Raw genomic sequence first — 14,205 nt, forward strand, 5'->3', positions numbered from 1 at the left:
AACTAGCTTGAAAAACCAAGTACACAGACACCTGGACTACTCCAGGCTATGAAAGATCTCTCAAAAGACTCCTTTTGTTGAAAATAGCCTGTATTCATTCTTTGAAAATTCAAACTTCTGAGCTCCTGAGACCTGAAGCTCCTCCCTTACACTCCCTTAGCCTTCCTTCTTCCCACTATTTGCTTCATCACTTTTCCATCTGCTATGACCAAAGCTCTGTGTGGAGTCTCACTGTGGTCATTTGAATATATTGCCCCTCATAGACTCAGGTGGTGCTTTTGTTTAATAATTGAGCTTGCAACTTGAGTCTCCAGCATCTCTTCTGGAGAAGGTGTCATTGGAGGCAGATCTGGGAATCCAACTTTAAGGTGTGCTTGGGGATGGATCTTGAGTCCAGCCATAAGGTGGGTGGAGAGTAACTGGAGTTCTGTCCATTGGTGCTTCTGCTGTTTGATGGTGTCTCTCTGCTATGCACCTATGGAAGTGAGTGAGCTTCTTCTGTCATTGATGGTGTTCCCCTGCACTGTGAAAGCCTTAAATAAACCCCATCCTCCTGTAAGATGCTTTTGGTCAGGTGTTTGTCCAACAATGCAAAGTTGATTGAAAACTCACCTACTCTAAACTTTCATCATCTCCATAAACTATAATCATTGTTTTCAGTCTGGTTTTCATCTGATCCCCAAATATTCACATTATTTTCCTGTATTTTTATACCAAATGTCAATCCAAAGCACTCCCAGGCAGCCAAAACATTGATAAATTACCCAATGAATAAAAGAGTTATCCAAAGCTGGGAGTGTTGGCACACACCTTTAATACCAGCACTCGGGAGGCAGAGGTAGGAGGATTGCCATGAGTTCAAGGCCACCCTGAGACTCCATAGTGAATTCCAGGTCAGCTTGAGCTAGAGTGAGACCCTACCTCAAAAACCAAAAAAAAAAAAAAGAGTTATCCAGTCATTTATGAAATAGTAGAAATGGTTTTAAAAGGAAACAATAAGGCACATTAACAAAAGAAATCTTGCTAAAAATATATTTAGAGTTTACAGCTGAATTAACAAAAATATTGGCCTTGGTGACTAATAAATGATAAGACAGCCCTTATTCAGCCTCTGTTATCAACAGACACTTCTGTGTGGTTTATATTTTTACCCATTGCAATATGGAAAACCACTCAGTGAAGCAGACCTTATCATAAAAGAAGTATAAGCAAGGCAGAATTTAGGTTCTTCTGTGATGGTAAATCACCAAGAATAGAGAATTTGGTAACATTTTAAAATAAAAGGAAAAAGAAAACAGAATTTATGAACTATAATAGAACACTCAACAAGAGGAGAGTGCACATGCCTTTCAAGTGTCTATATACCAAGATCTGTCATATTCTTGGCTTAAAGCAAACTCAGAATTATAAAAGAATTAACAACATCTAAAGGATCCTTTCTGGTGACAGAGGAATCAAACTGAAGATCAGCAAGAGAAAAATGACAAAATAATCCCCAACAACTTGAAAACTAAACAGCACATTACTAAAATATATGTCAATAAAAATAGTAAAACTATACATTGAACCACATTAAAAAAGCATATTAAAATGTGTGATACACAACTAGTATAAAAAAAGTGTACTTGATTAATTAACTGCAGTGTTAAAAAAAAAAAAAAAGAGTAAAACTCTTACCAGTGACCCAAGCTCCTACCTCAATAAGCTAGTCAAGAAAAGCAAAACAAATTAGGCAAAAGAAGGCCTAAATAAGACATATAAGTACAGAAATCAATAAGCTTAAAATCAAAGCAATAGAGTTGATCTTTTGCAAAGACTAATAAAAATTGATCAGCAAGTATCAAGAAAAAAAGAGACAAGTTGAAGAAAATAAAGATACTGATTATCAGGAGAGGAACTCAAAATTTTTCTACAGACTTGAAAGACTTACAGAATGTATGTAGTAAGACACTGCAAGAACATTAGACAGAGATCTCAGAGTAAAGATGAGTGTCTGTAGTATAAACTGTAATGTAATAACTCTATGAATATGAAAATCTCTCCCAAAACTTCCTGACAGCTTTACTTAGGAACCCTACCTAACATTTAAGCTATTAACACCCATTGCCCGTGTGGTGGTTTAAATGTGAATGCAAGTCCCTGAAAGCATTAGGTAGTTTTTTCTTTATTTTTTTTTTTTTTTTTTTTTTTTTTCTCAAGGTGGGGTCTTGCTCTAGCCCAGTTTGACCTGGAATTCACTATGAAGTCTCAGGGTGTCCTCGAACTCATGGCAATCCTCCTACCTCTGTCTCCCAAGTACTGGGATTAAAGGTGTGTGCCACCATGCCTGGCAACATTAGATAGTTTGATTGAGGTTAAGCTTCTTGTTTAAGTCTCCAGCAGCCTGCTGGAGGTGGTGACACAGGAGGTGGATCCTGGGGTCCAAACCTAAGGTGTGTTTGGAGCAGATGTGTGTAGAGAGCAATCTGAGCTCTAATAGTTTGTGCTTGCTTGCTTTTGGTGGTGCTGGCTGTTTGGTGGTTTCTCTCTGCTTGGATCTATGAAAGGGATCCAGCCTTTCCACCATTGATAGAACCTCCTTTGGGTTTTTTGTAAGTTGAAATAAGCCCATTCTTCCCATAAACTGTGTGTTTCTGGATGCTTGTCCCAGTAATGTAGAGCTGACTACATCATCCACAATCTCTTCCAGAAAATAGAAGTGAGAGAATGGTAGACATCCCTATGCATTTTATGACCCTAGTAGAAACCTCTATGGATTGAATAAGTCTTAGAGAATACTTAAACTCAATAATCTAAGGGAAATTAGTGGCCTTTTAAGGTACTCTGAGGTTTTTGGAATGTACACCCAGCTACAAATGCATCACGCTCAGCTTGTGCTTTTACCAAACGCTAACTTGATTTTCTTTCTTTCTTTTTTTTTTTTTTTTTAATCAAGCTGCATGTGTCATTGTGACTTTCACAGTGGCTAGCTCTGAAGGGTGAGCTGAAAAGGAGACCTCTTGACCTGGTGTCAAAGTCCATGTTGTGGCTACCAATACAGAAAACCACCCTGTCATCCTTGTGCAAAGCATCCTGCTTTCTTCTAATACACTAGTCAAATCATTGGCAGGAAGAAAAGAGTGAGATGAGATGATCTATGAAGACAGTGACAAAAAAATCCATTTCCTTTTTAGAAAAAATATAAAGAAAAAAATGGTGTCAGTCCACACCTCTCTCCCTCTCTCTCTCTCTCTCTCTCTCTCTCTCTCTCTCTCTCTCTCTTAGATGCCCTGTTGTCATGTAAGATCTTATTTGTGATATTTTTGCCTAGGAGAAACCAATGCCTTGCTCTCATGCAGTATACTGGGTAACTGATAGAAAAAAAACCTGTTAATATAAGTGCTTGGCAGGAAATGTAGGGGTTACTGGGGGCAGTGCTTTTCTCTGTGAGTACAAGTTTGTGTGGTTGTAACATGATTTTCAGAATTGAATGTGTTATTCTTATTTAATTTCTCAAGAAATTGCTAATATAATTTTCACTAGAAATAGAACCAAAATATTTCACACTATGCTATTATTCAAGGTATGTAAGACACACCAGTGTAAATATCTAGAATGTTAAAATAGTAATGCTAGAGAGAAAAGACAGATTCAGTGAAAACCCGGAGAAGAGAAGCCCATAGTGCTTGTCACATCAGATCAACAAAAGGGGGAGTTATAAGTCCATAAAACATATTTCTACTCCTACATTATACAATGTATATATTGCATAATCAGTATTTGTAAATTTAAAATGTCAATTATAATTAAAACTACAGTCGAATTTAAATGTCAAGTGCATATTTTAACTAAATTAGAGATATTACTAAGTTAAATCTTTTTTCCAGAGAATGAACTGCTATAAGTAATATCTCTGTAAGCCAAATGCTGCCAAACTAAAATTAGTATTAAATATTTGATCAAATCACATTTCAGGCTAAATGCCAATGTGCATATCCTCATTATATAGCCTAGAGATAAAGCTGACCCAACAAATAAATTTTCTTGACCAACGTTCCATTGAGGAACTACTCAGTGCTCTCGTGGATGCTTCCAAGACCGAGAAAGAAAGACTTCCCAATAACGCAGCTTAATCTGCTCTCATATAACGTGCTTGGATTTTTAAGAATGTACCTCCATATAATATATCCAAACAATCTACTACTTGGAACAGTTTGTTAAAATGCAATTAAATGTGTACTTTAACATTAAAAAGAAATTCTTGTTGTCACCAATATTATTTTCAGAGTTATTACTTATAGGTTCATTACATGAGTATATACATTATACCCTATATTTATTAAGTTCAGTATTAGATAATCAGAATTACTAATCACCTAATAAAAGTTATAATTATAGTTAATACATGTTTATGTACTTTATGTATACATACATACATGTGGATTTTACATCTGTGTGGGCACACATGTGCATGTGAGTGTGTGAGCACATGCGTACATATTTGTGTGGAGCCAGAGGTTGATGTCAGATGTCTTCTTCTCTCTCCACTGACTTCTTTGTTTGTTTCAAGCTAAGGTTTCACTCTAGCCCTTGAAATTATAAATCTAAAACAAATCCTTTCTTTCTGAAAGTTGCTTTTGATCAATTGCTTTTTCTAAGCAATGAGAAGCGAATTACAACAGACTGGCTAGTAAATGTCTCAAGGATTCTCCTGTTTGCACCTCCCAAGCACTGGGATTCCAGGAACACACCACTGTGTCTAGCTTTTTTAACATGGATCCCGGGGATCTGAGAACTCTGGTTCTCAAACAATACCTCACATGAGCCATTTCCCTAGCTCCACAGTAGCACATTTTGTACTAATGTCAGTTTGAGGTATATGATAGCAAAACAAATACCAATATACTGGAGTATGTATCATTCACAGGCAAATGCTTAGCCACTAAGCCATCACAGGAATACAGGAATACATCACAGGGATACATCACAGGAATGACTAGAAAGGCCAGGCCTACTTCGACTATTGAGGCTTCATGGATGAAGAAAGTAGGGATACTATGTAAAAGTGAAGTTGATTACATTATTTCAACAAAACATAAGAAGACAATATTGTTAACATCACCTAGCTTCATTTATCCACTGAGCCATCTTCCCATCCCTCACCGAGCTTCCTTTCTGGTGGTTAGAAAGATTTTGAGGCAAAATCTGGACACACTGGCTCTAACTAGGAAAGACATAATCTAGGAATACAAAAATGAATACATTATTTTTAGAACTCTTTCCAAAAGAATTGGTGAGTACATGAACCAAATGGTTGTATAATAAATGAAAAAGAAGTAATACTATCTGTAAATAATAAATTAAAAACATGATTTGCCATTATGGCCTCTGGGCAATATAGTGTGGAGAGTGAGATTAATTTCTGGATAGAATATCATGGGTTGGATGGCAATTGAGTCACAAACAGACCTGAAATTATAAGCATTGGTAGCTCTATATGTGATCAATAAGTATTTATTTTAAATAAGATTTCAAAGCTTAAGTTTCATTCCATAAACAACTTATAGAAAATAAGGTAATGTCCCCTCTCTAAAAACTTAATGATGTTTGTCTGATCTGGAAGTAGGACCATTTGAATAGCCGGAAGTGATCATGTTCAAAAGAAAGCTGAGGTAGAGAAAAGCCCAGACATGGGAGGATGCTGGGGACCAGTGGTGATGGTGACTTCTAGTGTCGGTGCAGCTCTGGGGTGCAGCTCTGGAAGGTCCCTTATGCCAGTGCTGATTATACGTGAAATGCACACAATGAGCTATATCTAGTTCAAACCTTTCTATGGTTTCAATGTGCACAGGCCATCTGAAGACTGATAACCTCTATAGATAGAATAGAATATCTACCATATCCCTGCAAACATGAGGTCCCTTGAGTAATGTGGCCTTTGTGAGTAGGTCTGGGACCTTTGATTAAACAGTGCATACAAAGAATTTTATGTCAGATTGTGTCAAGTGAAGACAATTGAAGCTTTGATTATAAAATTCCCTCAAATGAGATCCTATACAGGGAACATGAATGGAAATAGGTAAATTCTGGAAATTGTGATTCAAACACACCTTCACACAGAAGTGACCAGCTGGCTCTACACTTTGGTAAGAGGAAATTTCTACCAACATGTGAAAGAGAAACCAGGTTTAAAAACAAAAACAAAAAAAAAAAAGCACTCTGTATTCTATTTTAAAAATTATGTGTGTTTTCCCATTTGATTTTGTTCTCATAAAATGTGCCTAGTGGGCTGGAGAGATGGCTTAGTGGTTATGCATTTGCCTGTGAAGCTTAAGTACCCCAGTTCGAAGCTTTATTTTCCAGGACCCACGTTAGCCAGATGCACAATGAGCTGCACATGTCTGGAGTGTGTTTGCAGTGGCTGGAAGCCCTGGCGCTCTCTCTCTCTCTCTCCCCACCCTTTCTCTCTCTGTCACTCTCAAATAAATAAATAAAAATGAACAAAAGATTTTTTTAAAGTGCCTAGTGCAATTATTTTTCTATAATGCCCAAGATCTTACTTCTAGCAAGAAAAAAAAAAAAAAAAAAGGAAAAATCTACCATCGTCACAGCCTGTAAGGCTTATATAATATTTTGGCTTCCTATAATTTTGCTTGTAAAATGCTTTAAAACTTAAGACGATTACTTAATACAAACACTCTTGGATGCAGACTGAGTTAAACACCTTGTGTTCATTTTGAACAGGTTTTCAAGTGGTTTTGAATTCCGTGATGCACCATTGACTGACCTGACAGCCATGGTGTCTCTTCGCCACTCTGCTTTAAAGCTTTCATGTGTTTGGCTCTGAGGAAATTAGGGCCCCATGATTTATTTGCATGTTAGAAAATGTCAAGTATAAGAGTGTTAGTCCCAGCTTCCTGTTTTCCCCTCTCTCACCTCCCACTGCCCCATCTTAGTCTGGCTTGGTTTAACAAAATTGACACAGTCATATGATGATTCCCTTATCCAAACCCAGTGCTGTGACTAGAAATAGTGATACCCCAAAAGAAGCTAAAGGTTGAACATGGCTTAAGTTGCACATTTACCAAAGCCCAAGAATGGATTCCGGTATTAGCACATCAGTCACAGAGGCACAATCTATAGAGGAGAGTATCAGCTTCATATAAGGAAAGCAAGGTGGCTTGTTTGGAGAGCCCAGACATCTCTGCCTAATGTCAGAAGCTTCCTGGAAACAGAAGTTATTCAAGAGAGATGCTTATCCTCCACATATGTAGTGACTTCCACTTAAGTCCTAAAATGTTTGGTAGTGATAATCAAAATGGATTCCAGTGCTCACTTCTGTAAGAAAGCCTGATGCTACATGTGTATGTGTGCATCTGTCTGTCTCCACGTCTGGGGATGAATAAACCTAAGTTATCATGAGTTTTCACATAAGAAACTGGAAAAATAATAGAATATTCTACTAATAATACTCTGATGTTGAAACTGATTTGAAAATACACATACTACATAAAATCCAGGGATATTTTACCTAAAACAAAGTTTTATTAGTAATTTTGGGTTAGTATGAACTTTAATTTGGTAATCTTTAATTTTAATAAAATTATACATATCTATGTGTATGGGGTAAATCGCATTATATTTATTTATAGTGAAAATATTATTAATAATAAACTTTTTCATATCTATATATTATATATATGTCACAGCCTGCAAGGCTTATATAATATTTGGGCCATATATATATATATATATATATATATATATATATATATATATACACACACACACACACATACATATGTATATATTTATATATATATATATACATGTGTATATATATATATATATATATATATACATACATACATACATATATACATATATGCATACACACATACATACATGCATGAAGATGGGGCCTATATAATAAGAATTAAGATTTCTTTTTTACAAACTCCAGATTCATGCACCACTTTCTGAATCCATCTGACTTTATGTGGAAATTGAGGAATCAAATCAGGAGAGTCAGGATTTGCATGTAAGGCTTTAATGGCTGAGCCATCTCCCCAGCCCAAGGTTTTTTTTCCTTTAAAAAGGAATCACAGAACACATCACAAATTTACATGTCATCCTTGAGAAGAGGCCATGATAACCTTCTCTATATTTTCCAAAATTTAGTATATATACTGACAAAGTGAGCACAAAATTAATTCTTGGTACATTAACAGGGTTGGATACATAATATATAAGACACATTCTAATGAGAGTTCTGAAGCAAGATAGATTGTTGCCTTCAAAGAGGATCTTGTCTCTGTTACATCTTCCACTGGCTCTATTTCTGAAGCATCCTGAGATTAAAAAGTAGCCTTTCTTTTTGATGGTAATGAGAATATGCTGACTTCTATTCATAGTTTTCTCTTTTGTGGATCTACTGGGGTATTTTTCTTTTACATTTATGCATAGGCACAAACACTCACAATGCAAAATGTATTTCCATTGGCTGAAGAAAAGACTCATCCTTTACTTTAAAACTATTCATAAAGGAGGCAAGTTTGACCCTTTGTCAATTCCTCCTAGCAATTGAAGATATAAAGATACTAGCTTGTGTAAAGTCTACATTGGATCAGAAACTGTAATAGAATTTTACTCATTGCATTTTTGAATATTAAGAAGTGGTTCATATTAAGAAGGCAAAACAAGCATACATTAAGATTGGACCAAGAAAGGAATGAGTGTGTTGAGATGTGGCCTTTGTACTGGGTGCTCAAAACTTGAGCATCAAAATTGTACAGGAGATGAGCCCAGTTCACTGTGGTTTACAGCCACATGCTAAGGTCACAAATGGCTAGGACCTGAGATGCTTGGCAGTATTGGTTGCAATACCCCCTTCCCTGAGAACCACAACCTCTTGCCCCTGCAGTAGTGCCTCCTTTTAGTCCATGAGAAAGGGGCACTCTGTTCTACATTTTTTCTAAAACCCATTATCTGTGTTCACCAGGGCTGAAATGAATCTGAGGAAGAAGAGGGGAATTGGGAGATTCATGGGAAGAATGAGATAAAGAGTTGGTTGTCCTTGACCTCTGTTCTCCCCTGGGGAGAGAGCACTATCCTCCACTATAGCAGGTCACAGACTTCCAGGCAAAGGCAGGGATTTGAGTAATCACTCCCAGATTTAAAATATGGAAGTGTTGAAGGATGACTTTTGTTTTGCTTTGTTTTTGTTTGTTTGTTTATTTCTTTAGAACACTAACTATGCTGATCCTGTACTGAGTGTGTAGTTTCATTCCCCAAACAGGTTCCACACTCTTGTCTAAAGGGTTAGTTTATACTTTCTCAAGCTGTGAATACTGGCTTGGAGGAGAAACTTTGTAAAATCTTATTTTCTGTTTGGGTTCATTAAAATGAAAACAAACATGGCAATTCAGCCACTGCATTAACTTTCACTTAACTACCTTCCTCCTCAGAGGTTTGTTTTTTTTATATATATATATATTTTTAATTTTTTACTTTTTTAAATTTTTTCTTGAAAAGCGTGTCTATTAATTCACTTGTGAATCCACTGGGCTCACTGCTCTCACCGTAGCCACAGCAGGTCTGCACACCCCAGATCCCGTGAGGACTTTCATATCATTGGGGTGATTTAGCACACTCAGTATATCTTAGTTTGCACTAAGTACAATTTACCTCCTAAAGGATTTCTCTGTCATCTAAGCATTCCTGCCTAATAAAAGTGCCTCTGGAAAAAAGAAAAAATCCCCAAATTGCATTCTAGGCAAATTTGCTAAAAATTAATTCCACCAATCCTTTCTTTTCTATCTATGCACCAAGTTATTTTGAGAAAGTGATTTCACAATTACAGTGTCTGTAATACACTATTGGAAGCAATGATCTAAACAGATTTTGCCCCCAGGCATGAAATAACAACCTGTTCAAGTGGCCTTGTTATGACAATACAACCACTAGATTTATAAATTACATTAAAATAGCCTTGTATCTCTCCACTCCTACACGACTGCCTGTGATCTCTCCCCTTCTCTCTCCTGCCTGCCTCCATCTTCAGCTATTGTCTACCTGAGTGATAAGGATCCCCAAATTGTTTTCCTCATGAAAATACTATAGTTGGGATTTTATATCAAGATGTCTTTTCAATCTGCTTCCTGCCAGCTCTGCCACTTTCCCATGTTAAGATCATAGATAAACCCCACATTAGTTAAGAATAATTTGCAGGGTCCTATGGTATTGACTTCTGAGATGGTCTGTTTTATGCTCATCTGACAGGCAGCCTGGCTGTGAGAAATGAGGGGAAGCTTATTTGCCCCTGGACAAGGGAAAGGAGCAGGCAGTGTCCCTTAGTGCTTACATCAAGGCTTGGCTGGAGTGCTCACATTCAATGTAACATGAAGAAAATAGAATGAGACAATTTTGTTAAATAGCAGTATGCAAAGTGTATTTTTAGTTTAAAAATATTTTGTACTTATTATTTATTTAAGAGAAAGAATATGAGCGCCCAAGGGCCTCCTGAGCCTGCAATGGAACTCCACACACGTGTGCTACTCTGCGGGTCTGGCTTTACTTGAGTCCTGGGGAATCAAATCCAAGTTGTCAGGCTTTGCAAGCAAGCACCTTCAACAGCTGAGCTATCTTTCCAGACCAACAGTTATTTTTAAATCAAAAAAAAAAAATCTTCTTAAATGTAAATCCTATAGTAGAATTACACACACACACACACACACACAGAGAGAGAGAGAGAGAGAGAGAGAGAGAGAGAGAGAGACAGGGAGAGAGGTTAAAGTAGGAAAGAAACAGAGCAGAGTAGGGAGGAGAGAGCAGAGGAACAAACAAGCCCAGCCCACAATTCAATATACTTAGTAAATCTGGAGGGTACATGTGTGTTGGGTCCCTGGTTAAAAAAAAAAAAAAAAAAACAAGAGCAAGAACAGAAGAATTGGACACCTTGACAGTAGTTTTAAAGATTTTTTTTTTTTTTTCCGAATCCAAACGCTGTCTGGTAGTGTGTCCCAAGTTAGCAATGTGACAAATACTTGATGAATTTGTAGATATACAAGGAAGATAAAGTGTTAGGGAATTACTATTTTCATGGTACAATCAATTGTATTCACATTATATTTAAATATTTAGATAGGGGTGAGGAGATGACTCAGCAGGTAAGAGCAGTTGAAACAGAAGCATGAAGGTCTCTCTGGCTGGAAACCTCCAGGTTCTACTCCTCAGAATCCATGTAAAAAAAAAAAAAAATTGGGGGCTGGGCTGGACAGGTGGCTTAGCAGGTAAACACTTGCCTGTGAAACCTAAGGACCCTGGTTCGAGGCTCAATTCCCCAAGACCCATGTTAGCCAGATGCACAAGGGGGTACATGCATCTGGAGTTGGTTTACAGTGGCTGGAGGCCCTGGTGGGCCCATTCTTTCTCTCTCTCTCTCTCTCTCTCTCTCTCTCTCTGCCTGCCTGTTTCTCTCTGTCTGCCACTCTCAAATAAGTAAAGAAAAATATTTAATAAAAACAAAACCGGGGGAAGGTGACACATATCTGTAACCAAAGTCCCTGGGGGACAGAGAATGTGTCTGGGATTGCCTGGCAGAAAGCAGTTCTGGGTTGAAGGAGAGATCTTAATTCCAGTAAATACATGGATGAATCGTAAGAGACCACCAGGCATTCTCCTAACATCTGTACACACCACATACATGCAAAATAATAATAATAATAATAATGATAATAAAAAATAATGAACAAAAATATTAAATGAAGATTTATCCATTGGCTATACGGGAATTATTTGAAATGAATACCAGCATATTTTAAAGGCCAAGAAGACATCCCACTTTTTTTTTTTAATTTTTAATTTTTATTTATTTATTTTAGAGTGACAGACACAGAGAGAAAGACAGATAGAGGGAGAGAGAGAGAATGGGCGCGCCAGGGCTTCCAGCCTCTGTAAACGAACTCCAGACGCGTGCGCCCCATTGTGCATCTGGCTAACGTGGGACCTGGGGAACAGAGCCTCGAACCGGGGTCCTTAGGCTTCACAGGCAAGCACTTAACCGCTAAGCCATCTCTCCAGCCCAAGACAGCCCACTTTTACACACTTCCTTATATTTGTGAGGATTTCTTCAGAAGTCCTTCAAAAATATTCAAACAGCTTTGGCAAAGTGCACACACTGGAACAGACATGGGACCTGACTAGAATCCAGAAATACTGTCTATGGAGTCAAAAAACAGATCAAAATTCGACCAAGCAATTTGATTTAATATATAAACTCAACCCTCACTAAAGCATAGATGAATTATATTAACTTGATCAGGCGCTATTTTGAGAAACTTGGGGAAATAAAACTTGAATTTGCACTTCTAGCATTTGGCTTATTAGAAAGCAGGGCCCACAACAGGGCCTTCATGCCTTTTTCCTGGTGGCTGTTTCTCACAGGAGTGCTCTGAGACTAGGGCACACTCAATCCTGCATGGAAAGGACTGCTTGTAGAATTCTTTCTGTGACTGATTGTAAGTTAAACTTACCTTTACATTGTCTGGATTTTCTAGAATGATAGTCTGGTAAATCAAAATAGCAATGCACGCACATCACCTCTACTGTGGGCTAATCCTGAGTTGCACTTATTAGTGGCTGGCCACTATTCTAGCTTACTAATATCATATTCTCACGGAAAATGCTTTAAATGGACTATCACTTAGAAACTAATAGCGTTGCATATAGCAAGTGAGGAAACTCCACCCCAGAGATGATCAGTCACACACTGATGAACACACCAGGGTTGAGTGCCAGAAACAATATTTAGTTCAAGTATCTGTGTTCATATTTGGAATGTGAACTTGGTGCTTAAGAGAGATTTCAAGTCTGGGTTGCAGAGATAATGAAAATACACAAGGCAGACAATTTCACCTAAAGTTGGGAGAACAACAAAAAAAGTATGGCTTTTGTTATGATAGTGTCGATTAATTGCTATAATGTAATCATTATGGGAATTAAAGATAAGACAATCTACTTTTTTCAAGAAAATACTTTTTATTATTTATTTATTTGAGACACAGAGAAAGAAGGGGGGTGGGGAGAAAAGGTGCACCAGGGCCTCTAGGCGCTGCAAATGAGCTCCAGATGCATGTGCCACCTTGTACGTATGGCTTATATGGGTCCTGGGGAGTTGAACCTGGATCTGTTAGCTTTGCAGGCAAGTGCCTTAACCACTAAGCAATCTCTCCAGCCCCAAGGCAATCTGCTTTTGAAGCATGAATGGTAAATACGTTTGGGGCAGTGCCCTGAGTCTACAAGCTCAACAGCATGAGAGAAGAGACATTGAGGAAGCCCTGGCAGGCTCTGAGTGTGAAGGCAGGGTGATGGGAAGCTGCTGAACTGTGGAAGAAGAAACTTTAATATAAACTCCCTTCTCTTGACTCATTTCTTAGAGGAATAGGCTTCACTTCCTTTTTTTATGTTAATATCTGCCCCTGTCTGAAAGAACTGGAACTTCCTCACATTTAAATTCCCTATCTTTTCATTGAAAAAGACTATAGCTATGCTTTTTTGTTGTTGTTGTTTTTTCAAGGTAGGGTCTCACTCTAGCCCAGGCTGACCTGGAATTCACTATGTAGTCTCAGGGTGGCCTCAAACTCATGGTGATCCTCCTACCTCTGCCTCCCAAGTGCTGGGATTAAAGGTGTGCACCATCACGCCCAGCTCCTATTTCTATACTCTTATGAATTTAAAAATAGGGCTTACAATTTCTCTCTCTCTCTCTCTCATATAAAACCTTAGAGTACCTGGGGAATATAAAAGAAAAGTCAATGAAAAATTGAAGCACATATGAACCCAATGATTGTTCAGCAATATTATAATGTGGTGTCTAGGAAAAGACATACAACTAAATGTGCAAATGTGTCTCTGTGCTCTTTTCCTGGGGGACCTAGAGGAGGTTCTGTTTCCCCTTTTCCATCTTAGGGTGATAGTTAAGGTGATATCAACTTGTTCTTTTTACTAATCCACATAAATCCCTTTTGGGTGGATCTCAGAGGTTGCTTCTAGGAAGGATCAACTAAAGGAGGAAGTACTTCCCCCAGAGTGGGAGGCTCTGCTCAGAGGGGGATTTCATATAAGGAAGCTCTGGGTGAAAAGAGCCCTTCCTTCCACTTGGCTGCTGGAGCTGCTTGCTGCCTTCCAGCCAGCATTGAAGATCAGCGCAGACTGAAGACCAGCATC

General features: G+C 38.0%; 1 protein-coding gene and 1 non-coding gene across 5 annotated transcripts in view; both read right to left on the reverse strand.

Annotated features, from left to right (window-relative positions):
* Csmd1 (CUB and Sushi multiple domains 1) overlaps nt 1-14,205 on the reverse strand; it is a 1,843,561-nt gene that overhangs the window by 1,233,046 nt on the left and 596,310 nt on the right. The window lies entirely within an intron of this gene.
* Nucleotides 8,078-8,184, reverse strand: LOC123453881. Its single transcript, XR_006633056.1, has one exon. It is a non-coding gene; the product is annotated as a U6 spliceosomal RNA (small nuclear RNA).

The sequence above is a fragment of the Jaculus jaculus genome, chromosome 12 (assembly GCF_020740685.1).
Source record: "Jaculus jaculus isolate mJacJac1 chromosome 12, mJacJac1.mat.Y.cur, whole genome shotgun sequence".
Lineage (NCBI taxonomy): Eukaryota > Metazoa > Chordata > Mammalia > Rodentia > Dipodidae > Jaculus > Jaculus jaculus.